Source organism: Schistocerca gregaria, chromosome 5 (assembly GCF_023897955.1).
Source record: "Schistocerca gregaria isolate iqSchGreg1 chromosome 5, iqSchGreg1.2, whole genome shotgun sequence".
NCBI lineage: Eukaryota > Metazoa > Arthropoda > Insecta > Orthoptera > Acrididae > Schistocerca > Schistocerca gregaria.
The window spans coordinates 16059557-16083786 of NC_064924.1; the positions used below are offsets into that span (position 1 = coordinate 16059557).

Consider the following 24230-nt stretch of genomic DNA (forward strand, 5'->3'; position numbering starts at 1 on the left):
ATGTCGGTGGATCAGGTCAGTCACACGACCAAATTGTTCGAAAAACTGATGATAATCAGTTTTGAAACAGGAACGATATACGTGACATTGCTAAACGAGAGTTTAAGCCGCCTAATTGGAAACAGTTTCCTTTTTCACCCATAATGAAAACCTTTCCTCCGAGAAGAGTGATAGTGTCTGTTACATGATGGTGACGTGAGTGAGTACAGCGTTTTGGCATCTTGCCTGTGTTGCTGCTAACAGTGTGAGGGAGTTCCTATGCCGAAGTCCGAAGACGGAAATAATCAGTTATAGTACAGCATAAAAGACTGGTATAGATCAGTTATGGATGGCTGAATTCCACATTATCCGATATTCTCTGCCAGTCTCAAGGAAGAAATGTGTAGCACAACTAAAATATTCCCGTCCGCCTTCCGAGTTCGCATGATAAACAATGAGTGAACGGTGTAGGTGCGTTGGGTTTGTTGTAAAATTACATTTAAAGTTGTTAACGATTTGATCCCAACGACACAGTTACAGTCCTTCAGATGAGGCAATATCACGAACTACTGTTCTGAATGCTACGTCCACAACGTGCACATATCAACCCCGATGTTGTAGTCGCAATATCAGCCACCATGTAAGCTCTTTGATGGTCTCGGTGAATGTGTGTTGCGTCTACACATATGCAGATCTGCGTGGCGTAGTGGCGACCTTGGGATATTTCGAGAATATCCTCTGAAAATTAATATAATGCACAAACGCAGTGTACCTGTAAAACTTATTGTATAAGGGACTGCCTGTCCTCAGACAGTCAAGCATCAGCCCAGCATCAATCAGTTGAAGTCCGAGACAAGTAAATTGAATGCTCAACAAATGTAAGTGGGTGGCACCGATGGTCTATTAAAACTGGGGGATCTGATACAGACCTTTTGCCGGTTTATTGACGCGAGCGTAGGATGACTCTGTGGTCACGCCACAGGAAGGCGCGAAGGACGAGGGCTGAAAATGTGATTTCCAGCCGCGTTCAAATTTCGGCGAATTCTTTTTAAAGGACTCTAGTGGTTCCATCCTGTGTACAAGAACAGAGATTGCCCTCGCACGTTGCACTGCACTCAGAGTGGATCAGATCACATTCGTTGGGGTTTGTAGCCATAGTATAGAGTTAAACCTTCCGACGGCCATCAGCAGTTTCGAATGTTATGAAGAACGTAGTCTGTCATCGAGCAAAATGTGTTGCAATGAGCGCCCCAAGAGAAGGTGTGGTCCCACTGACGCTCTTTGTACCAGTTGCTGAGGGTTCTTCGTGTCGATTCTGAGCTCCGATATGACTGGATGTTTTCTCTGGCCAACCACAAGAAAACCACGGGAATGTCACCTTTCCAACTACTATTGCAAAGGCGTCAAACAGGAGGCGAAATGTCGTTACAGTGCGACAGGCGTACGATGGCGTTGGGCAGGATTGTGGTGACATTAGGTACCGGTGTGACATCATTAACCTAGCTTACAGATCACCTCAGCTTCTGAGCTGCGGTCTCTTTCAGCATGTGCTGACACCCAGCTGTCTGAAGCGTCGCTGAGCCCGAGAGTGGTCATTTTCTCCACCATTTGCGTGTAGATGTACGAGATCTAGAAAACAAAGTCTGGTCTCTCACTACACCACCCTTTTGAGTCTCAACGTTGTCCGCGTTAAGAGAGAAAATCCTCAATGAGAACCTAACTTGCGGAGTTTCCTTTAGTGAAGTATCTTGCGAGTTTCGCTTTTGTCGGAACCAGGCAGTGTGAGCTAGTGCCTTGTCTGCGCCGCCGGCCGCAGCGGTCTTATCGTTGCGGGCTGGCGGCCGCGACCCCTGCGTGCGCGCTGCCCGCCACACGCCAGGCCGCGCCGTATCGCGTCACGCCGCGATTAATCAGCAGAACGTGCGTCTCTGCAGTGTTGCGTGACGTCACCACGGCGATAACTAACGAGTCGCTTACGATGTGGCAGGAGCGCGAGTGTTTCGGAAAGCATGCGCCCCCAACCAGAAACACTGGCCTCGATGCGGATTAAAGCACTGATGAGCCAAAAGATATTATTACAATCTACTTAAAAGCCTGCTGGTCCTCACCTGGAACACAGTTCTACAGTGACTGTGCTTACCATGGATTCGACAAGTACTTCATAGGTTTCCGGAGCTTTGTGGCACGAGATGCCAAAGCACAGGTCACGCCCTTCTCGTAATTTACGGGCGGTTGGTTTGTGGGTGCGGAGGTAGCACCCGATAGCGTCATAGTTTAGATTCACTGAATTCAGATAAACCGAGTTTGATGGCCAAGCGGTCAACGAGACTTCACTATCACGCTCCTCAGACGATTGCAACACGATACTGACGTTGGGACACGGACAGTTAACTTGCTGTAAGATGCCATGGCTTTCGGGGAAGACATGAAGCGTAAGGGTCTAGTGGTGTCCCGAAAAACACCTGTCACGGTGTCTTTGATTACTACCGAAGGTCCAATGGAAGCCCAAGTGAATGTCATCCACGAAATAATATTCCTCCAACCGACCTGCGTCCGAGGCTTACTGCATATTTCAAGCACCAGTTCGCCTGGATGACAGCATATCCGGATACGACCATCGACCTGGTTTAATAGTAATCGGGATTTCTACATGGGAACACCATTTTTTCTACATGGGAACACCACTGCCTGGTCCCGAAAAATGCGAAACTCGCAAGATACTTCACCATGGGAACACGATGTGGGCTGGACGGTGTGCTTCAAAACACTTGTGCCTGACCCAGCACTGTACTCTGTTATCAGACCTGTCACAGATCGCCTATTATGTTGCTTTAGAGAGCCGGCAGGCCTCCGACCCCTCTCTGATCAAGATTGGACGTCAACCTTCTTGTCGCCTGCTCGTGGTTCCAGCAATCTTGAACCACTTTCCACAGACTTTCACGACAATAGCTCGTGAACAGCCGATCAGCTTCTCCGATTCTGAAATGCTCGCTACTAGGCACAGGGCCACAACAATTTGGCTTCTGTCAGATTCTCTTAAATCCGCGTTGTTCCTTATTTGCGCCATTTATCGTCGCTAGAGTTATTTCCCATTTGTCTCTGCTCCGCTCACATACTTCTCTTGCCTCGTCATTTCCCGCCACCAGGCACCATACAACTTCGCGGTCGACAGTGGTCTCCACCTGCGAAATGCCAAGCGTCACTGTGAGAGAAACGGGGTGTGCTCGTGGCGAAACTACCAAACAGAATGGTTCAAATGGCTCTGAGCACTATGCGACTTAACGTCTGAGGTCATCAGTGGCCTTAAACCTTACCAAGCTAAGAACATGACACACATCACTGCCGGAGGAAGGATTCGAACCTGCGACCGTAGCGGTCGCTCGGCTCCAGACTGCAGCCCGTAGAACAGCACGGGCACTCCGCTCGGCTACCAAACAGACTGTCATGATACTAGTAGCTACATCGAGAGTTTGTCAAGAATCTGTCCCACCCGTTGCCGCTAGGCTACAGTGACGCCATCGTCCAATAATTCTTACACACACGTCGCATCTCATGGATACACCACTTGCTCTTAGTGATTACGGCCGCACCAGGGTAATTAACAGACGCTGAACGCGGAGTGCTAGTTGGTGTTAGACACATGGGATGTTCCGTTTTGAAAATCGTTGAGGAAGTCCGTATTACGAGATCCCCAGTCTCAAGATTGTTCCGAGAATAATAAACTTCTGAGATTATCTCTCACCATGGACGATACTGTGGCTGACGGCCTTCAGACAACGACCGACAGGAATGGCTCTTGCATAGAGTTGTCAGTGCTAACAGACAAGTAGCACTACTTGAAATAACCGCAGAAGCGAGTAGGACGCGTACGTCGCACGTACCAGTTAGGGCAGTGTGGAGACATGTTGCAGCCCTGCATCGCCTGCGGCACCTGTCCTGGGCTCGTGACCATATTGGTTGAACCCTAGAGGTCTGCAAACCCGTGGCCTGGTCAGGTGACTCCCGTTTCAGTCGGTAATAACTGCTGCTAGGGTTCGAGGATATCGCAGACCCCACGAAACCGTGGACTCAAGTTGTCAACAAGTTGTCTCCATGATGGTTTGGGATATGTTTACATGGAAAGGACTGTACCCTGTCATCCAACTACTTGGAGACCATCTGCACCCATTCAAGGACTTTATGTTCACAATTAACAATGAAACTTTGTATATTGTTCTATCTCACCACGCCACATTTGTTCACAATCGGTTTGAAGAACGTTCTGGACAAGTCGAGAGAATGAATTGGCCATCCAGATCGCCCGACGGGCGAGAAGGCATTTCGTGGACAAAATCCTACACTTTTGCCATTATGGACGGGTACAGAGGCAGCGTGGCTCATTATTATTGTGTGGGACTTACAATGACTTGTTGAGCCCATGGCACATAGAGTTGCTGGACTACGCCGGGAAGAAGAAGGTTCGACATGAAATTAAGAGGTGTCCCACGATGTTTGTGATCTGAGTATATATAGAAGCAGTATGACGTTACGTCCATAACTGTTACTGTAAATTAGTGTTGAAAATTTTAGTGCAGCTTTAGGATACGACTGGTTGATAATTATGTCTGAACAGTTCGTCTGTGCGGTGCCGAAACTTGTGCTTTGAGGTTTGAAGAGGAGAAACAGAGTAAGTGGCGGAGAGTGCAAAAATATGAAGTGAATATACAGCGTGAGAAAATGAAGAAGTGCTCAAGAAAGTGCTAGTGAAGAGACAACTATTGGACGTAACTCAGAGCAGGGAAAAAAATGCATTGAGCATGTGCTGAAAAATTGTGGTAGGGTTTTATAAATAGTTTTGGATGGATTTGTGAAGAGGAAGAGAAGGTAAGGTAGCTAGAGGACTCAGGTCCTGATACCTGTGCTGAATGCAAACAGAGCAACGAGAAGGAGAAGGTAACCGACCGTAAAGTGTACGGATTACCGTACCTGTATGCTGCTGATGGATAAAGTACAATTATAATTTGTTGGTTAACACGCTGTTACGCATCCACCCTGTACGATGAAAAGTGTCCGGACACATACACTCCTGGCCATTACAATTGCCCCACCACGAAGATGACGTGCTACAGACGGGAAAATTAACCACGAGAAACAAGATGCTGTGATATGCAAATGATTACCTTTTCAGAGCATTCACACAAGGTTGGCGCCGGTGGCGACACCTACAACGTTCTGACATGAGGAACGTTTCAAACCGATTTGTCATACACATTGACCGGCGTTACGTGGTGAAACGTTGTTGTGATGCCTCGTGTAAGGAGAAGTAATGCATAACATCACGTTTCCGAGCTTGATAAATGTCGGATTGTAGCCTATCGTGATTGCGGTTTATCATATCGCGACATTGCTGCTCGCGTTGGTCGATATCCAATGGCTGTTAGCAGAATATGGAATCGTTGGTTCAGGAGGGTAATAAGGAACGCCGTGCTGGATCCCAACGGCATCGTATCACTAGCAGTCGAGGTGACAAGCATGTTATCCTCATGGCTGTAACGTATCGTGCAGCCACGTCTCGATCCCTGAGTCAACAGATGGGGACGTTTGCAAGACAGAAACCATTCTGACGAACAGTTCGACGATGTTTCCAGCAGCATGGACTAACGGCTCGGAGACCATGGCTGCGGTTACCCTTGACGCTGCATCACAGACAAGAGCGCCTGCGATGGTGTACTCGACGAACCTGGGTGTACGAATGGCAAAACAACATTTTTTCAGATGAATCCAGGTTCTGTTTACAGCATCATGATAGTCGCATTCGTGTTTGGCGACATCGCGGTGAGCGCACATTGGAAGCGTGTATTTGTCGTCGCTATACTGGCGTATCACCCAGCGTGATGGTATGGGGTGCCATTGGTTACGCGTCTCGGTCAGCTCTCGCATTGACGGCACTTTGAACAGTGGACGTTACATTTCAGATGTGTTATGACCCGTGGCTCTGCCCTTCATTCGATCCCTGCGAAACCCTACATTTCATCAGGATAATGCACGACCGCATGTTGCAGGTCCTGTAAGGGTCTTTATGGATAAAGAAAATGTTCGACCGCTGCCCTGGCCAGCACATTCTCCAGATCTCTCAAAACGTCTGGTCAATGGTGGCCGAGCAGCTGGCTCGCCACAATATGCCAGTCTCTACTCTTGATGAACTGTGGTATCGTGTTGGAGCTGTATGGGCAGCTGTACCTGTACACGCCATCCTAGCTCTGTTTGACTCAATGCCCAGGCGTATCAATGCTGTTATTACGGCCAGAGGTGGTTGTTCTGGGTGCTAATTTCTCAGGATCTATGCACCCAAATTGCGTGAAAATGTAATCACATGTCAGTTCTAGTATATTATGTCTAATGAATACCCGTTCATCATCTTTATTTCTTCTTGGTGTAGCAATTTTAATGGCCAGTAGTGTATTAGCAGACGTTAGAATAATTCGCCTTCATGGTGTCTTGAACTCTGCTAAGTTAATTTTCAGTCAGCTGTCAGATTGTCTGTGGAGAAAATGCAGCCCATTCTTTCTCAAAAGGAGAAACCAATTCGAAGGTCTCGTTTGGAACGAAGTCGACGTTTCAACTCCTGTTTCATTGGGTTCAGCTGGGGGCAGGCCATGCAGTGGCATGTCGAAACGATCATCGTCTCCCAACTCTTCGGCGAGAGGCGCACTCGTCGGTCTGGCCCTGCGGTTCCCGCAGCTATTACTGGGGCACGAGCTCGTAGGGGCCAAGGAAAGGGGGGCTGAGGCGATGCCAGTTCAGGACGAAAGCAACAAGCTCCAGCGCCGGATCGACGTTATTTCCGAACCAGGGCAAAGACGTGATAGTGGTGCCGTTCCCCCACCCCCTACTCCGAAATCAATGCAAAAAGAAACGGATTTTCGAAACATACATTCATTCTGCAGTATGCACCTTCGTCCAGAAGTGCTCGCGGAAGTGTAAGACATGTTATTTAATCTCAAGTGTGCCAAAGTGCAGTAGCACGCCTCTTGACACAGCATTATTCTATCACACTTCAACTCATAATTAATGCTCTGTGGATTTATTTGTGACTGGGAGAATAAGAACTCTTCACAAAATTTGCACTATTTATTGTCTTTTAGCTAACAACTTTCTTTTTGTGTGACCTAAAATGAAATATAGGAAACATAATACCAATAACTTTTTAGATCCCAGCATTTTTTTCTCTCTATCTTGCTTGAGCTTTATACTGCGTGCTTTTCTTTGTGTGAAATAATCTGTTACCTCGTCAAAGTTCGTCAAACGTTTTGCTACACGAGAAATCAAAATGACGTTGTCTAACACCCAAGAGTGGTGTTGTGACCTGTTGTGACCGCGATAGGAACGACCACGGGGTGGCCGAAAAAGCCCGGTGGGGCCAAACGGGGGGCGGCCCGCGAACAAACTAACGAAAGGAAAGGACGGACACGAAACAACGACGCACGATGGAGAGAGACCTTAAGACGAGAACACGCAAGAAGCAACGGAATGACAGAGACAACCAAACGAATCCAAGACGTCCACTAGTAATGAAAGCAAAGAACGATGAACACGCTGTCTGTTGTCGAGGCGATGAGACTCAAGCCACGATGAGGTTCGCAGGCGCCTAATTACTCTATCGGGGGCGCCGCTATTGGCCGCTGCAGTCACGTGTTCCCCACGCTAAAAGCGTGCCAGGAGGCGCGCGCCGCACAGCTTACGGCGCGATGGTGGACAGACGTGCATGACGTCTGGCGGGGATTCAAATTTCGCGGCGTGCGGTACCAGCAGTGATGTGGTTTCTCGATGTGGTTACGTCTATTTTGCCGCTGTCTGCTAGGTAAAACGAAACAGGCCTTTCTAATATTGCATCAGTTGTAGCACACGCCAAATAAGCGATTTGTTTTTGCACAAATGAACATTTTTATATACCTCATTTACATATGTAACACAGCAGAATAGAACTCACGAAGTACCAATATCAGATGCCTGTTAGACTTACGGTAAGCAAAAAGTTTTGTGAGGGAATAGTACCACATTTCATTCACATGCTCCAGTTTCTGAGACATGGCATCATAAAGAAGTAAGTGTACGAAATGTTTGCATAACTCGGGAATCGTCACATTCTTTCACGCAATTTGTGTGGTGTTCTCGTTTCTTCTCGTTCGTAGTTCTAGCAATCTTATTATTAATCTTGTAACCATTCCTGCCACTGTAAAAACTTACTCTCCGTCTAACTTCAGTAACCCTGCCAGAATCACCAGTTCAGTTATCCCGCGTTTATTCTCCGGTTAGGTGTTCGTACGACGTCTTTTCCGCGGTATTCCAACAATGGAGCTCAAGCAGTTGCCAACCACGTACTGTACGACTAGCCCTTAGTAGTGTACCGTTCTCGAAAAAAATTTCTGTCAGTATTTCATTTTCTTGGGTACACCGAGAAGATAACACGTAATCTTTCTTACATGTTAATACTGTTAATCGTTTATTTCCACTCCGGTAGTTTGAACCTATGGATTTCTCTAGTAATTATAACAACACTCTCATTATTGATTATTCTATTTTGATTATTTTAAAGTAGCTTCAATTTAGATGAGATAAGTCGTAACATAGTAGATGTACTGGAAAGTGTATCTAGGAAGAGGTCTGTACGACCTTTAAATTCTTATATGATCTGAGTTCAGACCGGCGTGATCCAGCCACATAAACAAACAGCGATTCGTATTCAGCGTTCGGCTTTATTCGGGTCAGCTCGTATAGCCCCTCCCCCTTTGTCTGCGGGAAAGAATTTTATTTCTTGATGCGACGGGGATTCCCCTGGCAGAGACACCACGGACACTATGCACGCATTCAAAAATCAACTCATGATTCGATTATAAATCAACTTGGAATGTATTCAAAAATATTCGAATACCAACAGCGATACTTTTCAAATTCATATGAATAATCGACAGATGAACTTGCGCTGAATGCTAAGCGCTTTGTGAAACCAGGTTTCCTTCTTCGAAAATATGAAGCTGGCGGCCCCTGAAACTGCCGCCCAGGACAGATACTACGGTTCGCAGCCCCCCCCCCCCCCCGTTCCCCTTATATGTGGGCCTGACAAACACGGCCGACCCGGAACACTCGTCTCGCCGACGGACAGCTGTTGCTTCAACCCTGCGAGGCACGGCAAGCGCCAGCCTGATAGCCTGATTTCTTCGCACGCTGCCACATGATCGATCAAAGTCCACGGCAGATCTTGCCGGCGGCAGAGGGCATCGCAAGGAACGTGTCCGCTGTCCCACCTTCAAAGCCGGCCGCCACCTGGGATCCTCGCCAACTGAGCCAAGCACGAGTCGCTCGCCTTGCCTCGTCCCGACTTCCCCACACGGGGCCCTGGTAGCCCACTCTGTTGCATATCACAGCTTACTGCTGTGTTGTGTTCTGCGACAACCAATCTACGCCGTGGCACTTCCGGATGTAGAACATTGTCATTTACGGCCCGGGAACTCGCCTGTTTCAAGAAACAATATTAAATGGTTTTGGACTGTTTTAGAGATTGACCTGTGATCAATATCTCAACCAGCCGATCAGATAATGTCTATTCTTGGTGTATGGAAGTCATGTGCTTCGAATCTGACAATTTTGTTTCATATACTTATTAATAAAAACGTTTTTCTTCGTGTACCTAAGAATGAGTTCTTGCGTACTAACCGTACTACTTGCCATTTTCGTGACCTCCTCACTTTGTATTGCTCTGGACAGTTCTTGCATGTACTCGTATTTTACTCTTGCTGTTCTTTTCAGTGATGCATAGCCAGTAGTATAATGGGACAATAATGGGCATGTCCGGTTAGTTTTTCGCAGTGCTCCACGTTTACACATGTCTGTGGTAAACTGCCACTCCTAGCACCAGCTTCCTATCGCTGCAGGTCTCCCTTCCTACTTTCCGCCACACTTTTCTGCACACGTAACCTTCCCATAGACTGTATAACCCTCGAAAACAGCAGCACAGGCCTTGTGACCACTACACCAGATTACGTACACGTTTATTGCAACCAGTAGCACCCCTCTGACATATCCTTGACATAATCGACAAATTACTTTCGTGTGGTCGATTTCCCTCCCTCCGTTCAGAGACACACATTGGGTTGTCTGCTAGCATGTCATATCCCGGGCAAGAAGAAAAAGTTTCACAACATTCCTCGTTGCGATAATGTATGTCAGTTACCAAGAAAGGTTACCCAGTGAACTGGTATGCGGGACGCAAGCGGTTCAAGTTTCTCTTCGACCGTGCAGGTTTACTGGCTCAGAGATTTCCACATATCCCTCAGAACGAATGCCGTCATGCCTCCTTGAAAGAGCACTGCTGATTTCCATTCCTTGTTGGATCCTGTGATGACAACTTTAATGTCACCGTCATCGCGGGAACGTTAATCTTCAGACTTTAGTTCTTTTCCTTCCCGTCAGATGCTATAAAGATGTTTTGCATTGACCAATAAGAGTGTAACATCCTGCATAATTTTTCAGCAGGTTGGCACCAGCGATTTAGGCACGTTTTATGTGCATCCGACAGACGATTAAGTCACTTTCCAGAATTAGTATTACCTGCAGCTTCTTCCAAGGTCTGGAAAACTTAGGTTGTTTCAGGGAATTACGACAAACTGCTGGTAGGGAATTAAGTCCATTCGTGTAATCCACAAAGAAGGATATGAGTATCTCACCATCTGCAGTTGATTTTCTTTTGCTGAGTGATTTTAGTTGACATCTTGTTTCCTCCAACTAATCGGTGTTATTCCGGTTCAGTAAAGATAGCTTTATTCACTGTCAAATTTCATTAGGTATGTACGATGACAGTCAGATATATCGCAATCCAGTAGTTCGATTAGGAAGGGGGAGGTTACAAAATCTCTTCGCCCTCAAAGGGTGACTATGTGGTATGCAATCTGCAGTCATGGAATAAGCAGTGCTATATTCCTTGATGGCACAGTGACTACCGAACGGTATAAGAAGGTTTTGGAAGTCGATTTCATCCCCATTATCCAAGGTGACACTGATTTCGACAAGATGTGGTTCATGAAACACAGAATTCGTCTTCATCGAAGCAGGAGAGTGTTTGATGTCCTGGAGGAGCAGTTTGAGGACCGCATTCTGGCTCTGAGATATGCAGGGGCCACTGGCATGGGCCTCGATTGGCTGTCATATACTCCAGATCTGCACACACGCGACTCCGTTTTGTGGGGCTGTATTTAAGACAGAGTGTACAGCAATAACCGTAAAATCATTTGTGAGCTTAAAACAGGCATTCAGGAGGTCATCAACAGCATCGATGTTCCGATACTTCAGTGGGTCGTGCAGAGTTTCGTTATTCATCTGCGCCACATCATCGCCCCATGATGGGAGGCATATCGAACATGTCATAACGCAAATCCGAATATTTGTTGTGACGTTTACATGTTGAATAAAGTGTCTGCACGCCGTAGTTAGTAATTTACGTTTTTTCTTATATAATTCAATAATTTTCACTCTCAAGTAAAGTTAGTTATAAAAAGAAAATGGTTCAAATGGCTCTGAGCACTGTGGGACTTAACTTCTGAGGTCATCAGTCCCCTAGAACTTAGAACCACTTAAACCTAACTAACCTAAGGATATCAAACACATCCATGCCCGAGGCAGGATTCGAACCTGCGACCGTAGCAGTCCCGCGGTTCCGGACTGAGCGCCTAGAACCTCTAGACCACCGCGGCCGGCAAAGTTAGTTAACATGGGGATAATGTCTACAAGACGAAAGCATAAATGAAAACTGGAACTACATATGGAAGTTAATAAAACAAGTAAAAGTTGAAAATACATGTGGAAAGGAACTGATAAATTCAAGCAAATTTACGTAGTGAGGAAGGTGTAGTGTTACTTCGTAGTCAACATTTATTACGCATAATTTATGTTATGCTGAACAAAGCAGTTTCACGTGAAGTAATCGGCTTGGAATAGATCGAGCGTCACAGTCAGTCTCGTCTATCTGATAAGAGTGGCGTGCTGAACAGAATGATACGACGGTGTTACAACCTACCTTTCCGTGCCATCAGGATTACAGCTTCTGCACTTTGACACCACTTTATTGCATGGTAGACTTAAAATATTCTACATCTACATCTATGCCTACGTGATTGCTATTCACAATAAAGTGCCTGGCAGAGGTTTCAACGAACCACCTTCAAGCTGTCTCTCTACCATTCCACTCTCGAACGGCGCGTGGGAAAGACGAGCAATTAAATTTTTCTGTGCGAGCCCTGATTTCTCTTATTTTATCGTGATGATCATTTCTCCATATGTAGGTGCGTGCCAACAGAATGTTTTCGGTATCACAGGAGAAAACTGTTGATTGAAATTGGATGAGAAGATCCCGTCGCAACGAAAAACGCCTTTGTGTAAGTGATTTGCGCTCCAATTCACGTATCATGTCTGTGACACTATCACCCCTATTTCACGATAGTACAAAACGATCCGCCCTTTTTTGTACTTTATCGATATCATCCGTCAGTCCCACCTGATGCGGATCCCACACCGCACAGCAACACTCCAGAAGAGGGCGGACAAGCGTGGTGTAAGCAGCCTCTTTAGTAGACCTGTTGCATCTTCTAAGTGTTCCGCCAATGAATCGCAGTCCTTGGTTTTGTGTACTCACAACATCATCTATGTGATCCTTCCAATTTAGGTCATTTGTAACTGTAACCTGTAAGTATTTAGGTGAATTTATCGCCTTCAGATTTGTGTGACTTATCGCGTAATGGAAATTTAGTGGATTTTATTTACTATTAATGCGAATAACTTCACACTTTTCTTTATTCAGGGGCATTTTCCACTTTTCGCACCGTACAGATATCTTATATAAATCATTTTGCAATTCGTTTAGGTCATCTCACGACTTTACAAGACGGTAAATGAGAGCAGTATCTGCAAACAATCTTATAGGGCTACTAAGACTGTCTATATATCATAATATAAATCAGGAACAATAGATGGCCTATAACACTTCCTTGGGGAACACCTGATATTACTTCTGTTTTACTCGATGACATACCGTCTATTAGTACGAGATGTGATCTTTCTGACAGGAAATCACGAATCCTGTCGCACAACTGAGGCGATATACCACTGGCACGCAGTTTGGTTAAAAGACGCTTGTGAGGAACGGTGTCGAAAGCCTTCTCGAAATCTAAAAATAATCAATTGTCATCCCTTGTCGATAGCAGTCATTACTTCATGAGTACAAAGAGATAGTAGTGTTTCGCAAGTATTTCCTGAATCCCTGTAGACTGTATGTCAATAAATGGTTTTATTCGAGGTGCTTCATAATGTCCGAATACAATATATGTTCCAAAACCCTACTGCAAATCGATGGGCCTGTAATTCAGCGAATTACTCCTACTTCCCTTTTTGGCTATTGGGGTTACTTGAGCAATTCTCCAGAACTTTGTGTGAGGGAGCGGTAGTATATAATTGCTAAATATGGAGCTATTGCATCAGCATACTCTGAGGGGAACCTGACTGATACACAATCTGGACCAGAAGCCTTGCCTTTATTAAGTACTTTGAGCTGTTTGCGATACCGAATATATGTACTTCTATGTTTCTCATGTTGTCAGTTGTTCTTGATTGGAACTGAGGAATATTTACTTCGTACTCTTTGGTGAAGGATTTTCGGAACACCGGGTTTAATAACTCTCCTTTAGTGGCAGTGTCATCAGTGACTTCACCGTTGTTATCGTGCAGTGAGGGTACTGGTTGGGTCATGCCAATGGCGTGCTTCATGTATGACCAGGATCTCTTTCTGTTTTCTGCCAGATTCCGAGACAGAGTTTCGTTATGGATATTATTAAAAGAATCTCGCATTGACGTACGCGGTATATTTCGAACTTCTGTAAGACTTTACCAATCTTGGGGATTTTGCGTTCTTTTAAATTTGGCATTTTTTTTTCTTCTGCAACAGCTATTTGACCCGTTATGTGTACAATGGGGGATCAGTACCATCACTTATTAATTTATGTGGTGTATATCTCTCAACTGCTGTTGATACTATCTCTTTGAAATTATTCCACAACTTTTCTACGCTCACATGATGAGATCGGTACAAATGAAGACTGTCTCTTAAAACGGCGTTAAGAATGTTTCCATCAACTTTTTTAAATAGATATAGCAGCAACTGCCTTGTGGTCGTTAATCCCTGCGTTCGTCACGATACTCACTATTTGTACAGGATTATTTGTTCGCTAAGAGGTCAAGTATGCTTTCAAAACCATTTACGCTTCGAGTGGACTCATGAACTAATTGTTGAAAATAATTTTCTGAGAAATCATTCAGTACAATTTCGGATGACGTTTTATGCCTGCCGCCGGCTTTTTTATTTTATTTTATTTTATTTTATTTTATTTTATTTTATTTTTTTGGGTCATCAGTCTACTGACTGGTTTGATGCGGCCCGCCACGAATTCCTCCCTTGTGCTACCCTCTTCATCTCAGAGTAGCACTTGCAACCTACGTCCTCAATTATTTGCTTCACGTATTCCAATCTCTGTCTTCCTCTATAGTTTTTGCCCTCTACAGCTCCCTCTAGTACCATGGAAGTCATTCCCTCATGTGTTAGCAGATGTCCTCTCATCCTGTCCCTTCTCCTTATCAGTGTTTTCCACATGTTCCTTTCCTCTCCGATTCTGCGTAGAACCTCCTCATTCCTTACCTTATCAGTCCACCTAATTTAACATTCGTCTATAGCACCACATCTCTAATGCTTCGATTCTCTTCTGTTCCTGTTTTCCCACAGTCCATGTTTCACTACCATACAATGCTGTACTCCAGACGTACATCCTCAGAAATGTCTTCCTCAAATTAAGGCCGGTATTTGAAATTAGTAGACTTCTCTTGCCCAGAAATGCCTTTTTTGCCATAGCGAGTCTGCTTTTGATGTCCTCCTTGCTCCGTCCGTCATTGGTTATTTTACTGCCTAGGTAGCAGAATTCCTTAACTTCATTGACTTCGTTACCATCAATCCTGATGTTAAATTTATCGCTGTTCTCATTTCTACTACTTCCCATTACCTTCGTCCTTCTCCAATTTACTCTCAAACCATATTGTGTACTCATGAGACTGTTCATTCCGTTCAGCAGATCATTTAATTCTTCTTCACTTTCACTGAGGATAGCAATGTCATCAGCGAATCGTATCATTGTATCCTTTCACCTTGTATTTTAATTCCACTCCTGAACCTCGATGTACAGATTGAAGAGTAGGGGCGAAAGGCCACAGCCTTGTCTTACACCCTTGTTAATTCGAGCACTTCGTTCTTGATCGTCCACTCTTATTATTCCCTCTTGGTTGTTGTACATATCGTATATGACCCGTCCCTCCCTATAGCTTACCCCTACATTTTTCAGAATCTCGAACAGCTTGCACCATTTTATATTGTCGAACGCTTTTTCCAGATCGACAAATCCTATGAACGTGTCTTGACTTTTCTTCAGCCTTGCTTCCATTATTAGCCGTAACGTCAGAATTGCCTCTCTTGTGCCTTTACTTTTCCTAAAGCCAAACTGATCGTCACCTAGCGCATTCTCAATTTTCTTTTCCATTCTTCTGCTTTAAACGTATAATTTTTCTAGATTATCGAGGGCAGATTAAAGACACCACCGAATATAACTGTATGAGTGGGGAATACCTATTTGAAATGAGACTCAAGTTTTCTTTGAACTGTTCAGCAACTATATTTTTTGAGTCGGTGGTCGGTAAAACGATCCAATTAATAGTTTAGTGCGATTGTCAAATACAACATCTACTCATACTATTTCGCAGGAACTATCTACTTCAATTTCACTACAAGACAAACTACTTCTGACAGCAATACTGTTATATCGTTTGAAAAAAATTCGGCTGAACTTTTTTGAGGCTTTAGCCAGCTTTCAGTACCTATACTCATTTGAAGTTCAGTGATTTCTATTAGTGCTTGGAGCTTTTCCAACAAAGCTATGACAATTTACAACTACAATACCTGTCGTATCTACAATTAACTTACTGTGCTTTACCTGTCTCCCTTTTAGACAGACGCCCAATCTGTGGGTCCTTGATACTGTCTAACCTAAAAAGCCGACCAATCCCTACCACACAGCCCCCTCTACCCGTGTAGCCTCTTCCTGCGTGTAGCGAACTCCTGAACTGCTAAGCAGAACCCGAAAACCCAACACCCGATGGGACGAGTCAAGGAATCTGCAGCCTACACGGTCACAGAACCGCCTGAGCCTCTGATTCAGACCGTCCACTCGGCTCTGCACCAAAGGACCACAGTCGATTCTATCGACGATGCTGTAGATGGTGAGCTCCGCATTAATCTCGCAAGCAAGACTGGCAGTCTCTACTATTTCCGTTAGCCGCCCAAAACCAGAGAGAATCTCCGATCCAAAGTGACACATGTCATTGGTACCAACATGAGCCAACACCTGCAGTTGTCTGCTCCCTGTACTCTCCATGTAATCCGGAAGCACCATTTCGACTTCCGGAATGACTCTCCCTGATATGCACAAGGCGTGCGCAAAGTCTTCCTTCCCCTCCTTGGCCTCATTATGCGAGTAATTACCAGCAAACCAACCTTCTGCGAATGCCCAGACCTTGTGGGCCGAGAAGCTTCCTCTGCAACAGATTGGACGACTGCATCCGGCTCAGAGACATTGTGAGCCACATATAACGCCCAAAACTGTTCGTCAAATGAACTGGAGAGGCCCTACGATCGGCCACTCGGAAAGTTTTTTGCTGCCTGCCAAACTTTGGAATGATCTCCCACTCGACCACAGGTGAGGGGTCAACCTCAATGCAGGTAGTCGCGGGATTGCAGCAGTGGACCTATATGGGCACACGTGGGATGTGCTCGCCGTCCCTCGCATCCCTGCGACTGAACCCCCACAGTGATTCCCCTTGGCAGCAGCCTCAAGCTGCGTGACAGAAGCCAGTTCAGCCTGGGGCCAACTCAGCTCGCACCTGTAGACAGTAATCACAGTTCCTATCCATTACTACAGTCGCTCCTGTTGGAAGCTTGTAAAAATATGTAACAAATCAACTGTGTAATTGGCTTATTATTAGCAGGAATTAGAAGTGCTCTCTCACCCATGATGTAAACGACACTGAGCTACACTAAACAACACAAACAAAAGCCTATACGATACCATGGTCGATACGCTGTTATTAAAATCAAAGCTTGTGCCTAGTGAGCACTCTAACATGCAAGAAATTACAAAAATAATCTAGTAACTACACAGGTAACAGTGAGTAAGTCACTCCTGTTGGAAGCTCGTAAAAATGTATAACAAACGAGCGGTGTACCTTATTAGCAGCAGGAACACGAGGTGCTCTGCATGTGACGGTCTATCCGGCAGAATTCACGCTCCGAAAGCATACAGTACTGCCAGTTTCATGAGTGGTACTGGAAATGCCGGACAAGTGCTACGGATGTATTGCAGAATCTGCAGCAGGCGTCTGGGCCATTAAGAGTGCACGTGTGGACTACAGAGCCATTTGAAAACTTGCCAGCTCAATGGGCTAATCCCAGTCCCCCAGTCCCATGTCGCACCTGGCGATGACAGTGAAGCAATTTCCCCATTTTGCAGAACGCCAGTGCTCGTGGAAACGTTGGTCGTCGCCTGTCTCCATTTGCTACAAGCGCCGCCCTATACCCGCCATGTGTGTGTGTGTGTGTGTGTGTATGAGACAGCTAGAGATTTAGTGGCGTGCACAGCGTTTCATCACTAGCGGAATTATCAGCAGCGCTCGCAGAGTGCGGCGTGCGCGCTCAGCTAGAACGGCGGCCGCATTAATCATGTAGTGGGCAGAGAGCGAGCCAGAGGTGCGTGGCGGAGGGAGGCCGCCACTACACGCCACTCTGGAGAGCCGCACGCGGCAGCGGCGCACTGCAGTGCACGATCTATCGGCCAGGGTCACTACAGCACGCGCCGAGGGCACACGAGACACCGTGCCATAACCTTTAGTACTAAAGTGGCCGGAACGAGGTGTATGCCAGTTACGTGTCTGCGAACGGTTGAGGGTTGGGGTAAGGGGAGAGGGGCAATACAATGGAAGAATCAGCGCTACAGTGCGCCAAAAACTGCTTCACTTGAAAGAATGGTGACACAATAACCAAAATAACAGTGATTGTTCCGAAGTATATTTCCTACCATATCTGTGGAAGCCAAATATGCTCCCAGGGTGCTGTTGTGTACTGCTAGACGTGGTGTCAGTCCACAAGGCGGCGGGGATGTTGCTTCTCAAGCCTGTCCCACGCTAGACGGTGGAGCTCTTGCGGTCGTCCTGAACGAGAGTATGGCTCCTGCAAGTACACAATGCAGATCTGAACTGCTCGCTACCATGCTCAACCGGACTGATGCCAGGACAGGTTTTCAGTGTTCACTGTAGTACAAGTAGATTGGAGGATCTGTACAGAAGGCTTGTCCTCGACAGCTAATCTGGTCCGTCCAAATTCGGGCCTGAGACATGGCTGGTGAATTGTCCTGCTACCGTACCCTAGTGCTACCGCTTTTCTGAGCCGTGCATTGGTACTTAGTCAGCTCCGTGCTGTTCCAGCAAGACCTTCAAGCAGTAGACAAATCCTCCACTTCGCCATTCAAATGGTTCTGTCTGCAGTTCCGCCGTGAATTTCGGTGTGCAAGGCTTCCAACTATTATTCATTATGTACTTCTAGACATGAAATCGATCTTGTAGAGATGGTTACATACCGTCAGACCTTATAGTTGCCTCCGAAAATGGTAGTATGCAGAGTTCTCTTCCACGTTTCTTGCACTGACCGCTACGAGTCACATTCTGTTTCGTGTATCAGGATTAGCCAAAACATTATGACTACCTGCTTAATAGCTTGTTTGTCCTTCCTTGGAACGAAATACTTCACTTATTCTGCCTTTCAGAGATGCGGCAATTTGTTGGTAGGTATGTAGACGTACTTGGCGTTAAATGTCTATGTACAAGTTACGTAATTCGCATAACCTGGTCGGTGATAGTCGAATTGATCATTATGGCAGTATTTCCGGCCCCTGTTTTGATCACAACCGAAGCAGATTCGGTCAGAGGCCTGTAGATGGCGTAGTAAAATGCTGAAACTGGTTGCCAAATAAAATAAGGATGTAAACTATACTGCTGAAAGGTATTTAATTTGAGATCCCCTATATGGATCCATTAGTTAGCTGTAAGTTTTGTTGGATAAGAGGTACGGAATTGGCAATGGTTAATTTGCACGAATAAGTTGCTTTGCTTTGCGTTTGAGCGTTGTGTTTAGGTACGACGTTTTCCCTGTTGACTATTAACCGTACCCGTGTTCTGCTGTGGTGATTACCGGTGGGCAGTCTCAGCAGCTAGCGGGAGGCTGTGCAGTGAACTGGCAGCAGGGAACATGTTGCACTCGAGCGGGTGCGTCTCAGAATCTTTCCCGAAAATTTATGTTCTTCTGGGCCCGCTGCTCAGTACATGTCGCTTAAGGACACTGTGCAGTTATTATCCAAGCACGCTATTAAGTTCGATTTTATTTTGCACTAGGCCTTCTTCAACTAATTGCCATTATCTTCATATCTGTAATTTCAGTTTAAACAACAGTCTGTATCGCAATAGTGTGTTATTAAAGATAAATTTCTACCTCAGGTAGGAGACGTATTTAGAAAACGAGCAATGTACAAACAAGACATGCAGAGGGGCCGATGAGCGTGGAGTCAGATGAACGTGTAATGGAACAGCGGCGCCGCATTCGCCCACCTGGCTCTTCCTGGAGGCGCCTCGGCTGCCCGCGCCACAGCACGGTCGTACACCGCTGACTGGTGGCCACAGAGCCAAAGGTTAAGTGGCGGGCGAATTTCTAGCAGAATAAAAGGGGTTATATCTGTTCCACCTAATGGTAAACGCGTCACAAAATTCAACATATTGATGTTATATGGAATTTACAAAATAATTCATGGGAAACTACGGATGTATACGTAGGCAAGTAGTTACACATCGCCAGACAAGTCGTCTTTCTTATATTACAATGACTGAGCATAGAGAATAAAAGAAGATTAAGTGCCACCTAATGGCATTGTTACGAGTTACAAAGGCATCATTCTTGATAGTTACCAACCCACAAGCAAAAGAAGAAAATATCTTTTTAAAAATTTTTCATGTCCTGCCATTACGTGACATCAAATAATTGCGTTACATACTAAAATATACAGATATCTCCGTATAGCCGCTAAGCAATGCCCTGTAGTGTACACTCGAGGTGATGCCGTTATCAAGGCAACACACACATTAAGGCAGCAGGTAAGAGATCAGAGAAGTGCTCACAGACACGCCGGCAGTAGTCATGGAAACGGTAAAGGCTTCGATGACCCACGAGACAGGTTGGTGGACGACTCAAAAGCATCGTTACCACATGCCGGTATATACACACATCAAAAAACGTTTTGCATCACCTCGGTTCCGAGAGTTCCGGAGCCTCTACCGAAAATTGGAATAGAGAGCGGCGTAAATATCATTCCGCCCTTTTTATTTCTCATGAAAACCAGAAAATGCATGTTGTACCACCATATAGCGACACCTTCAAAGGTGGTGGTCCAGACTGCTGTACACACAGGTACCTCTAATACCCAGAAGTACGTCCTCTTGCATTGATGCATGCCTGTATTCGTCGTGCCACATTATCCAGAAGTTCATCAAAGCACTGTTCGCCCAAATTGTCCTACTCCTGAACCGCGATTCGCTGTAGATCCCTCAGAGTGGTTGGTGGGTCACGTCGTCCATAAACAGCCCTTTCAGTCTATGCCAGGCACGTTCGATAGGGTTCATGTCTGGAGAACATGCTAGCCACTTTAGTCGAGCGATGTCGTTATCCTGAAGGAGGTCATTCACAAGATGTGGACGATGGGAACGCGAATTGTCCTCCACGAAGACGAATGCCTCGCCAATATGCTGCCGATATGGTTGCACTATCGACAGGAGGACGGAATTCATGCATCTTGCAGCAATTACGGCGCCTCCCATGACCACCAGCGGCATACATCGGCCCCACATAATGCCACGCCAAAAGAGCAGGGAACCTCCGTCTTGCAGCACTCGCTGAACTGTGTGTCTAAGGCGTTCAGCCTCACCTGTTTGCCTCCTAACACGTCTCCGACGATTGTCTGGTTGAAGGCATATGCGACACTCATCGGTGCCAATCCTGAGTCGTCCATTCGGCATGTCGTTGGGCACATCTGTACCGCGCTGCATGGTATCGTGGTTGCAAAGATGGACCTAGCCGCGGATATCGGGACTGAAGTTGCGCATCATGCACCCTATTGGGAACAGTTTGAGTCGTAGCACGACGTTCTTTGGCTGCAAGAAAAGCATTATTCAACATGGTGGCGTTGCTGTCAGCGTTTCTCCGAACCATAATCCGTAGGTAGCAATCACCCACTGCAGTAGTAGCCCTTGGGCGTCCTGAGCGAGGCATGTCATTGACAGTTCCTGTCTCTCTGTATCTCCTCCATGTCCGAACAACATCGCTTTGGTTCACTCCGTGATGGCTGGACACTTCCGTTGTTGAGAACCCTTCGTGGCATAAAGTAACAACGTCGACGGGATCGAACCGCGGTCTTCACCGTCTAGGCAATGTTGCACTACGGACAACACGAGCTGCGTACCTCCTGCCTGGTGGAATGACTGGAACTGATGGGCTGTCGGACCCCCTCCGCCTAATAGGCGCTGCTCATGCATGGTTGTTTACATGTTTGGGCGGGTGGCATCTGTGAACAGTCAAAGAGACAGTGTCTGTGATACAATATCCACATCAACGTCTGTGTTCTGGATTTGTGGGAAGTGAGGTAATCCAAATTTTTTTTGATGTGTTCAGTTGGTAAATAGTGGATATTACCAGAATATCTTTATGCCGATATTTCCCTTAAAACAACGACAAGCCATCTACAATGACTAAAAAGTCGCAGCGTAAACAAGATGTTGTACGACATAAACGAAAGTTGGTAGTCATGTTTCTACATCTAAAGGATGATGCTTATTCATGTTTCGCACACGTCTCATAAGAGTGGCTGTAGCAGCGTCACTATGTGGATGCAAATCAGTTTTGCTTTAAATACTGGCTGTAATGGTCATGAGCGTTAGTTGCCTTTGAGATTGGACGTGGTGATATCGTATTCTCAGCAGTGCTTTCAGGACTGTAAAGATGCCAGCGAGGAGTTTGGACGAGGTTGCATAATAGGGATGTGAGAAGCTGTATATGTTGCTCATATACTGAATGGAACAGCACTTACGAGGAATCAGATATTCGGGAAATCCATACGACATAAGATTCCACAGCGAAGTTTCTTGTAAGTCAATTGTTGTTTGGAATAAGAGTTAATAATGGCCTGTCACACAAATAACGCGACGAAACGGATGATAAACAGTTTCTCCCAACCGCCCTTAGTGTTAGTTCGGCTGCTAGAGTCATGAATGTACGGACGAAATAATGAAACGTCGCTGCCGGCTGCTTACTGCTCTAATGAAGGATGGAAGGAGGGAAGATTCAGAATTTATTGTTCCCTCGACAACGAGGTCATCGGATTCGGTAAGGATATCTGGCGTGCCCTTTTGACCATCCTGGCATTTGCCTTATACTTCTCTTAAATTGTAGAGAAGTATTACTAACGAAGTGGAGTGTTCGAAGCAAGGTTCTCTGTGCAACAGAACGTATTTGTGTCGCACGCAGCTGGAACACATTTTTCCATTTTCTTATTATAGTGATTAGAATATTCTCCTACTGTTGGTGCTCCACAGATTACCCCGATATTCGGGTCGACAATCCATTGTCAGTTACATGTGATACACAAAATAAACAAGAAACATATGTTTTTAAATATTCGTGCCGTTTATGCATTTTTAGATCGCCGTTGTCAACAATCGTGTGAAAAACTTTAATCCTGAGAGGCACGTCGTTATCTGTAGACGTGTATAGCATCTGACAAGATTTTTCTTTTTTCTATTTTGCTGTATCATCGAGAAAGGTATCTGTAAGTGCGTGAATTTCCTGTTTATTCTCTGTGTAGGATGCCAATGACGATTGAATGTATACAGGAACATCAGTCTGGCAAATAAATACTTTTGGAGCGCTATTCACGGAATGTACAGTACGGTGCCGTGCACTTAATTAGCATATTTTTTATTATTTTCACTCGCCGCTGTTGAGGCAGCCTTTTAAAGGATTACTTGCTACACGACGAGGTTCTTGCTCTTAAAATACTTACCAGATTATTTGGTTCTTGTCCTTAAAGCACTTCTAATTCCATTGTCCATTGGAGCTATAGGTAATAAACTGTCTTACGTTATATCCTACATCAAAGATCAGTTCTCCAATCACAACAACAACAAATAACAGGCGTTGACAGTTTTACTTTACGGACGATTACTCATCTAAGCGGTTAGTCTTTGTATGAGCGTAAGCTGTAAGATAATACTTCACAGTCACGATACAAATCTTACATTTTAAGAACTTCTGTTGCCAGTCTGGATGACCGAGTGGTTCTAGGCGCTACAGTCTGGAACAGCGTGACCGCTACGGATGCAGGTTCGAATCCTGCATCGGGCAAGGGTGTTCGTGATGTCCTTAGGTTAGTTAGGTTTAAGTAGTTCCAAGTTCTAGGGGATGATGACCTCAGAAGTTAAGCCCCTAGTGCTCAGATCCATTTGAACCATTTTTTTTTTTTTTTTTTTGAACTTCCGTCATTAGGTACTTGCTCGCTGGATTGTTTAGAATAAAACTTAAGGCTTGGCTATTCAGTGATATCACCGACAAGTTGGTGCCCTAGTGCGTACGGTGTACCCACACATTATTCTACATTTCCTTTCAGGTGGAGATGAGGCAGACAGGGACGAGCGCCGTGAGACAGCCAGGTGGACGCGACAGCTGCGAGATGCGTGAGCCCGCGGCCACGCACCGCGGCGACTGCGGCTAGAGCCATGCCACGCTCAGGTAGGGGCCAGCCGCTCACCCTGAAACAGCTCTGTGCATCTCATAAAGTGGCGAGTGTACAGTCTATTAGCTTCGAGCGCATGAAAATTTAGCACAAGGTGAAACTTGTTATCATAATATGACTCGAAACGACATACCTTTCCTCTCCTCTTGAATCGATCGTAAGAGGTATCTTAACGGGTGCCGTTTCAATCGCCATTCCTGGACAGGTCGTGAATGCCATATACTTCCCAAACGGATCCGATCACTACTTCAA

The 24230-nt window shown here is 45.7% G+C and overlaps 1 protein-coding gene across 1 annotated transcript in view; it reads left to right on the top strand.

Annotated features, from left to right (window-relative positions):
- Positions 1-24230, top strand: part of LOC126272749 (lachesin-like) — a 398134-nt gene that overhangs the window by 215154 nt on the left and 158750 nt on the right. Inside the window, exon 2 of the mRNA XM_049975849.1 lies at positions 23853-23974. The gene's annotated coding sequence lies outside the window, so the exon portion shown is untranslated. The remainder of the gene's footprint in view (positions 1-23852; positions 23975-24230) is intronic.